This window comes from Quercus robur, chromosome 5, assembly GCF_932294415.1.
Source record: "Quercus robur chromosome 5, dhQueRobu3.1, whole genome shotgun sequence".
NCBI classification, from domain to species: Eukaryota; Viridiplantae; Streptophyta; class Magnoliopsida; order Fagales; family Fagaceae; genus Quercus; species Quercus robur.
The window spans coordinates 76576695-76584391 of NC_065538.1; positions in this window are offsets into that span (position 1 = coordinate 76576695).

A 7697-nucleotide genomic window follows, 5' to 3' on the forward strand; every position below is an offset into this window, starting at 1 on the left:
AATTTATTTATTATTAACACAATAATTTAACTTTCTCAAAAAAAAAAAAAAAAAAAAAACACAATAATTTAAAATTCAGAATTAATTATGCATTTTCCTCTCCCATTTTCATCCTCTATTTTCCATCCTTTTCCTTTTTACCCAAGAAGGTGAATATTTTTTTATCTAAATTGTGTATTTTTTTTCATAACAAAATTCAAACATTCTACCAAAAGAAAAAATAAGGGAAAATGGGAAATTAGATATAAAACAAAAATTTTAAAAAGTGTTAAGTATTTTGTTTATGGACAAAGTTCGGAGCCTTGAGCTCCAACTTCCATAGAAAGATGACAATTGTCCTTATCATGTACAATGCACATGACTATTTAACCCAACCAACCAAGAGAGTCATGTGTATTGCGCATAATATGACTTATATCATTTTCCTATTGGTTGTCAAAATTCAAGGCTTCAAACATGTTTAAAGATATATATATATATAGTTATTTATTTATTCATTTATTGACACGGACAAAACAACTTAATATTTAAGAGACAACTTACCAAAAGATATGGATACAAGGGGCTTCTTCCAAACGTTCACTAATGTTAGGAGTACGGATCAAAACATTAATACTTTAGGGAATAAAATCAAAATTATTTGAAATTTAATGACGTAATCTACAATGTCACCATTTCCTAATTAATATTGTTGTTTTTGGATAAACACAATAAGATTTCAACCTAATTAATATTACTCTTTAGTGAATGCAAACTCTATTAACTATTTTTTCTTTTTTTGGGAAAGTTTACTCAAATATAGATTATCTTTTTTAAAAAAATTATCCATAATTGATTAATAGTAATGATTAATTAATTTTCTTTAAAAAATTGTCCATAATTAATTAAAAGTAATGATTAATTAATTTCATCACATTTAAGATTATAATTACATTTAAAAAAAATTAATCTAACATGATTTTATACTAACTAATAAGCAACTTAACAAAACCTTTCAATTCTTAAACTATTTTTTTTTTAAAGAGAATTCTTAAACTAATATGATATTGAATTAAAACTTTCTAAGAGTGATATCATAACTAAAATTATGGAGTTTAAGACATTAAATAATACTCTTTTACTTTGTTAGCCAACTCTAAATCATGATCAACAAAGTACTCTTAAGAAATAGATACATTAGGATGAGGCTAGATAATCTTTGAGATTGGAAAATATTTTAAAACTTTAAGACACCAAAGATTAGGCCTTCAAAAAAATCTACACATGCACTATGGGTCAACTTAATAATATTTTTATTTTTATAAGTAATAAATAACAACTGTGGGTACCTAAGGCATGCTTAGGCATGCTTGCAACGTTCTAGGCATGCTTGCAACGTCCTTGGCCGTCCTCGGCATGCTTTGCAACGTCCTCGGCATGCTTAGCAACGTCCTTGGCCGATCTCGGCATGCTTACAACGTCCTAGGCGTCCCACATCGAAGAGAAATCCCCCCACTTTCTACCTTATAAGCTTTGAAGCGAAGGAGTAGTGGTACTGAGGTCGGCCAAGGACGTTGCCAAGCATGCCGAGGACGTTGCAAAGCATGCCGAGGACGGCCAAGGACGTTGCAAGCATGCCTAAGCATGCTTTAGGTACCCACAACAACTAACTTGTTTCTATTTTTAAACATAATTTAAATAATTTAAAAGGGTTAGTAATACATTCATTAAGAATATTTGTTTAATATAACTCTTAATCAAAAACATCATAAATATAAGCATAAACATGAAAATAAATAGTTTTTAATTGAACCCACAAATATATATTATTGTTTATATAGAAACATAGGAAAATATGGAAAATTCAATGTCATCATTTGAATTTTATAAAGCACAGGCTGCAAGCTCATATCATGTGGCTCCTAAATGAGTGGACCACTTTGCGATAGTATTAGGAATCACAGTCAAAGATCAATTATTAGTATTTATATAACACATAGGTTTAAAAGAAGGCAAATGGCCATAAGTTAAATATTAATAATCATCATAGATTTAAGGTTGTTAGCTTTAATATCCCCTGAAATTGGATTTAAAGCTTCACCCTAGATTTCCTTACAAATTGTTTGGGTTTGAGTAGAGCTTTTGAATGTTTGTGGGGGGTTTCTCCAAAAAAAAAGAATGTTTGTGGGGGCCTTCGGCAGTTCTCCTAATGATATTTTATTTTGGTTCTCGAAATCATATTTTGGTTCTCAAAATCAAGCCGCCAAGGATATCATTAGAATAAGTACATACCATACAGTTGCAATATCAATTGAGTCCAAATGATCCAAAGTTAGAACAAAATACCTACAAAATTAAAATCCCACAGTAATAAAAAAAAAAATCCAAGAAAATTGGCAAAAAAAAAAAAAAAAAACTACAACGGTAATAAAATGGGCTGTACCTTATTCGTAGTCGTACCCTTTATAACATAAACAATAAATTTTTAAAAGGAAATCGATATATTGTACCAACAGATCATCCCCCTTTTAATATTAGGGGGAGATGCTTGTGAGAGGTAAAGGGGTGTTGAGTTCTCTACGACTGATATGGCAATTTCAGCGATTGATGAGTTCCCAGTTATTCTGCTTAAATAATTATGAAGTCATTCAGTTGTAGTGTCTTTGTAAGGCCGAAGTAATCATTGAGGAATAGTCTAGAGTTTATAATTTTATATTGTAATTTAAATAAAATATTACATTTCATAATGTCATTTAATTCTAGTTAAATAATTATATTTTACTTTGTATGTTTATTGTCGTTCCTTGCATATAATCGTGTTATTTGGTCTATTTTTTCATATACCCTTAAAAAATAACTCTTGCATAACAATGCCCCAACTTATATTTGTTTGGCTAAACAAAGAAAGTCAAAGTGGAACCAAAATAGGATAAACCAAGGAAGTCAATTTCATACCAGCGGCTATTTCAATTTGGTTAGAGGAAGAAAGAATTTCAATATCAATTAATACCGATTTACCATTTTGGGGTCACTGCTATTTATATACTTCCAAACATATGTATATGTTTTTTATTATGTTTTTTTTTTTTTAATTATGTTAATACGGATGAACCTTATAAATGTATAATCCACCTCTATGTGAGAGAATGTTTACATATGATTATATGAAGCTAGACAAACCATTTACCATCTCCTATTTAAGTGGGTATGATAAAAAAATAAGATAACGGCGATGGAACTTTGCAAGAGTACATGTTTTTATCCACATATAATCCACACATAGAGAAATTTAATCACATGATATGTCCATGAACCCAATAGAAAAATCTTACTCCATTTCTAGCCATGGACACACCGAAAGAAGTTTAGGCTACATATTATAACTTGAGTAGGTGTTTCAAAATCCCAAAAACTAGAAGAATGAAATGGACTTGGTATTCACCAGATATTTTCCTAGGGTAAAAAGAATTAAAAAATAAATAGTTTGTATATATAGGTATATACAAATTTGGTTGTAATTTACGTAAGTAAGTTTACTTTAAAAAGTAAAAGAGACAAATAGGTTTTGAAAATTAAGGTTTTTTTTGTGAGTCACTTGAGTGAGCCTTATGTGGTTTATTGTTGACAAAATACTAAATAACCAAGAAATCGCTTTTTATTGTGTTGATCGGTGAGTAAATAAGCTCGCGTGAGTGAAGTCGAGCGGGAAAAATTATTGAAACCTAGTCTGGTCAAGCATCATTAAAGCGTGCTTGAGAAGAGCTTAAGGCATGCTTAAGCTAACCCTAGGAAGAAAGTTATTTTTTAAAAGTTTGTAGAAGATGAATTTTTCTTGTCTCAAGCCGCTAGCAAAGGCCTTGAAATGATTTTTGAGGCTCAAACCAACCAGGTTGACTCTCCACTATGCCTTTTGAAGGACCATACCCCCATTGTTTATAAATAATACTTCCAAACTAATTTTTTTACCAAACTTTTCCACCAATTACAAATAAATTCACAAAATTTTTCTCGGGTTGCTGCTTATAGTATTCATGGCTTAGTTTTATCCCATGAACAAATTTGCAACAACCTTTTTTAGTGACACTTCTAGTGGGGGCAAATATTTTCTAAGGGCAACGTTGATTTGTGCCTTTAAGCCATTGTCCAATGTTTGTTTCATTGTTTACCCTTTTAGTTCCAACACTAGAGTGATAGCATTTATTCCACCTTCTGGTAGATCCACATCCAAGCACTTTTTAAGCTCTACTACAACCATGTAATATGAATTTTGAGCCTAGATGTTCCTTGGAATGAACGTCGCATTGCAAGTCACAAGGGTGACAGTGACACCTGAAGATCTCAAAACATATTATAACGATCCCGCCCCAACTGTGTAGATATTGTTTGATGGGTCATATCCCTCACGGTTTTGTTCTCCCCCAAAGCACACAACAGTAGAGGAAAAGGCCTCTACACATTGAAAGGAGGTCATCTATATATATATATTAAACTGAAACTTCTGAAACTCCCACAATTTTCCACCTCAGCATTTTTAATTTATATTTTTTTTAGACTCAAATAATCATTAATTAGACTATAATCATTAAAAAGACTCACGTCAGGATTCAAAGCCCAAAACCCTATCTTCCCACCTCAAAACCCTAGCAAACCTATCCCTCTCTCAAGTTTAAAAAATAAACCGACCATTCCTGCAAACTTTCTCTCTCCAAACGTAGGAAAAATGCTCTGTAGCATCACCCAATTATGGCTTCAAGATTTACCACACACCCTCATACACATGGTAAGTATTTTGCAATCAATCTTTTGCTTATCAAATCCTTGAAAGAAAAAAAAAAGAAAAAGAAAATATATTTTCTAGGTTTTTGTTTGTGATCTAATTCAACTAATTAAGATTAATAAAGCTATATTTCTTGGCTGTATTTGCTAGGTAGTGATCTTATTTCGTTATATATTTGCTAGGTAGTGATCTTTTTTTGTTATAATAAAGTTATATATTTCGTTTGTGATCTAATTCAAAAATCACAATTTAGGGTTCATGAATTAGATCACTACCATATCAGATCCCTGAAAGAAAAAAAGAAAAGAAAATATATTTGCTAGGTTTTCGTTTGTGATCTAATTCAACTAATCGAGGTTAATAAAGTTATATTTCTTGGATGTATTTGCTAGGTAGTGATCTTATTTCGTTATAATAAAGTTATATATTTCATTTGTGATCTAATTCAAAAATCACAGTTTAGGGTTCATGAATTAGATTACTACCATCGAGATTAATAAAGTTATATTTCTTGGCTGTATTTGCTAGGTTTTCAGCAACAAGTTTAACTTGGCATTTTGAACCTATGGCTGAAATTTATGCTATTCTTTGGAAGTTCAAATTTGAAATCTTTTCTTCATTCATTGTGGTTTTTCATTGAGTGATTTCTTTCTCTCTTACTCCTCTTGATGAGTTTTTCCTTTTCACTACAATTTTATCAGGTTTGGTATTTGACTAGAAGAAAGTTTTTTAGCATGAAGCACCTATTTCATTCTATTTGTCCTCACCACAAGGAAAACATTAAGGTAAGACACATAATCTATTTTAAAGTTTGAATGAAAATTACCATATCATACAAAGTACAAGAGATAAATTTTTAAAGGATGAGCTTAATTGTTTCTTATATATAACCAAAGCCTTTGACTTTTTTTAGATATCAGCATTATTTAAATAAAAAGAAAACAAAAATTCTGATAGGACTCAAAAAGAAAAAAGAAAAAAAAAGAGACTCACGTATATATATAACTATTGGGATTCAACACAAAAGATAATGGAATTAGGTATTATAATTTTGATATTGTTCCATATTTTGAATTGTCTATATTATTATTACTACGAGAAATTCATATTGCTACTTAAATTTGAAGCTTGGTGTGTCTTTCTCATATCATGGTCTTTGTTTATATCTTTGCAGTTTATATTAGTTTTGAGTGTGTGTATATATATAACTATTGGGAGTTTTGCTTTATTAATTGAAGAATTGCAAATTACTTTATAAGTTCCAGTAACTATGCACTTGCAACTCAATAACGTTTTATATTAGACAATACTTCTAAACTATGGAAAGGCATCAAAGTTAAATACTTCTTCATTTTTAAAAAATATTAACTAGCAAAATGTCTATTTACTCATTGTTGGATTTTTTTTTTTTTTTTAGTCAAAAGCTTTTCCGTGCATCACACGGATTTGTGACTAGTTCCTTAGAGCATTAGTATTGGAGAATGCTAATGCCAAATCTAAGGACAATTTGGCATTTTAAGCCTCAAAATGGTTTGCATCAGAGAATAGTAAACCCAACTATTGCAAATTTTTTTGCAATACTGCTACAGTACAATTCTAAAGTTAGAATTGTACTATAGCAGTATTCTAAAAAAAATTTATTCACTTTTTCTCCCAAAATTTCTCTCTCCTCTACCTCATTATTTCAGTTCTCTTCTCTCTCTTCCTTCTCTGTTTCTCCATTTGCTCTCTCCTCTCTTCAGACCCAAACACCATTCTCCTCCCAACATCAACATCACACATCACAATGACTCATTTTTTTCTGGTGGGTTATGATCCAGTGGTTCTGTGGTTGCTTTTTTTTTTTTTTGCTGTGATCGGTGCCTAAAGGGGTTGTGGGTTGTGATTGGGTCCGATGTTTGGGTCGTTGGTCGTGGTTGGGTCCGGTGTTTGGGTCGTGGTTGGGTTGTGGCTGAAGTGGGTTGTTGGTCGTCAGAGATCGCCAATGTTTGGGTCTGACGAGGTCATGGCGAGATCGGCATAGGTCACGGCGTGGGTCACCGCATGGTTGGCTGAAGCTTCACACGGCCTCTATCTCATCTCTCATCATGGATCGACGAGCTGAGTTTGGATCGGTGGGCTGGGATCGGTTGATGGTGGGTTTGAAACTGTGGATCTTTTGATTGGTGGGTGGATCGGTTGGGTTGATCATCGATAACTCTAATGGTGGCTCCGGTGATGATTTTTTTTGAATGGGTTTACTCTGGTGGGTTTCAAATCAGCAGCATGAGTTTCTGATCGGTGGCTTGGATTTGCTGATCGGTGGCTTAGGTGGTGGGTGTAGTGGCTGTTGTTGGCTTCAACTGGTTTGATGGCCTCTGTTAATGGTTTGATGGTTTATATTTGTGTGTGCGGCTTTGTTGATGGTTTGATGGTTTGTGTGTGTGTGGCTCTGTGTATGTGGTGATGGGTTTGGATAGGTTGATCGGTGTATCATGGGTCTGTGTGTGTGGCTCTGTGTGTTGAACCGGTGCTAGAGGTTGAGGGAGAGAGAAAAAAAATACTATTGGAAAGCCTAGGAAAATCGAATCAAAGTCTGAAAAAAAGTGACGATTGGAAAGAAATAATAAAGAAAGATTAAAAAATAATATTTTAATAAAAATAAAGTTTTGGGATGTTGAAGATATTGTAAAATGATATAGTATAAGTAATAAAGTGGTTTTTTGAAATGGTAAAATAGAATACAGTAGCATTTCTTGATGTTGATGCTCTTATAAACACATTCCCATGTGCGTCCTTAGGCGATGTGGGATTCCATGAAATGTAAGAACACCCTTTTTGGGTCACTACACATATACCTTACAGCATAACCTAGTTAGAGCAACCTACACATCAAATTGCTTATTTGAGTCAAAGAAAGAACCACAATATTTGGTAAGATGACATAGGCAAAAGGTTAATA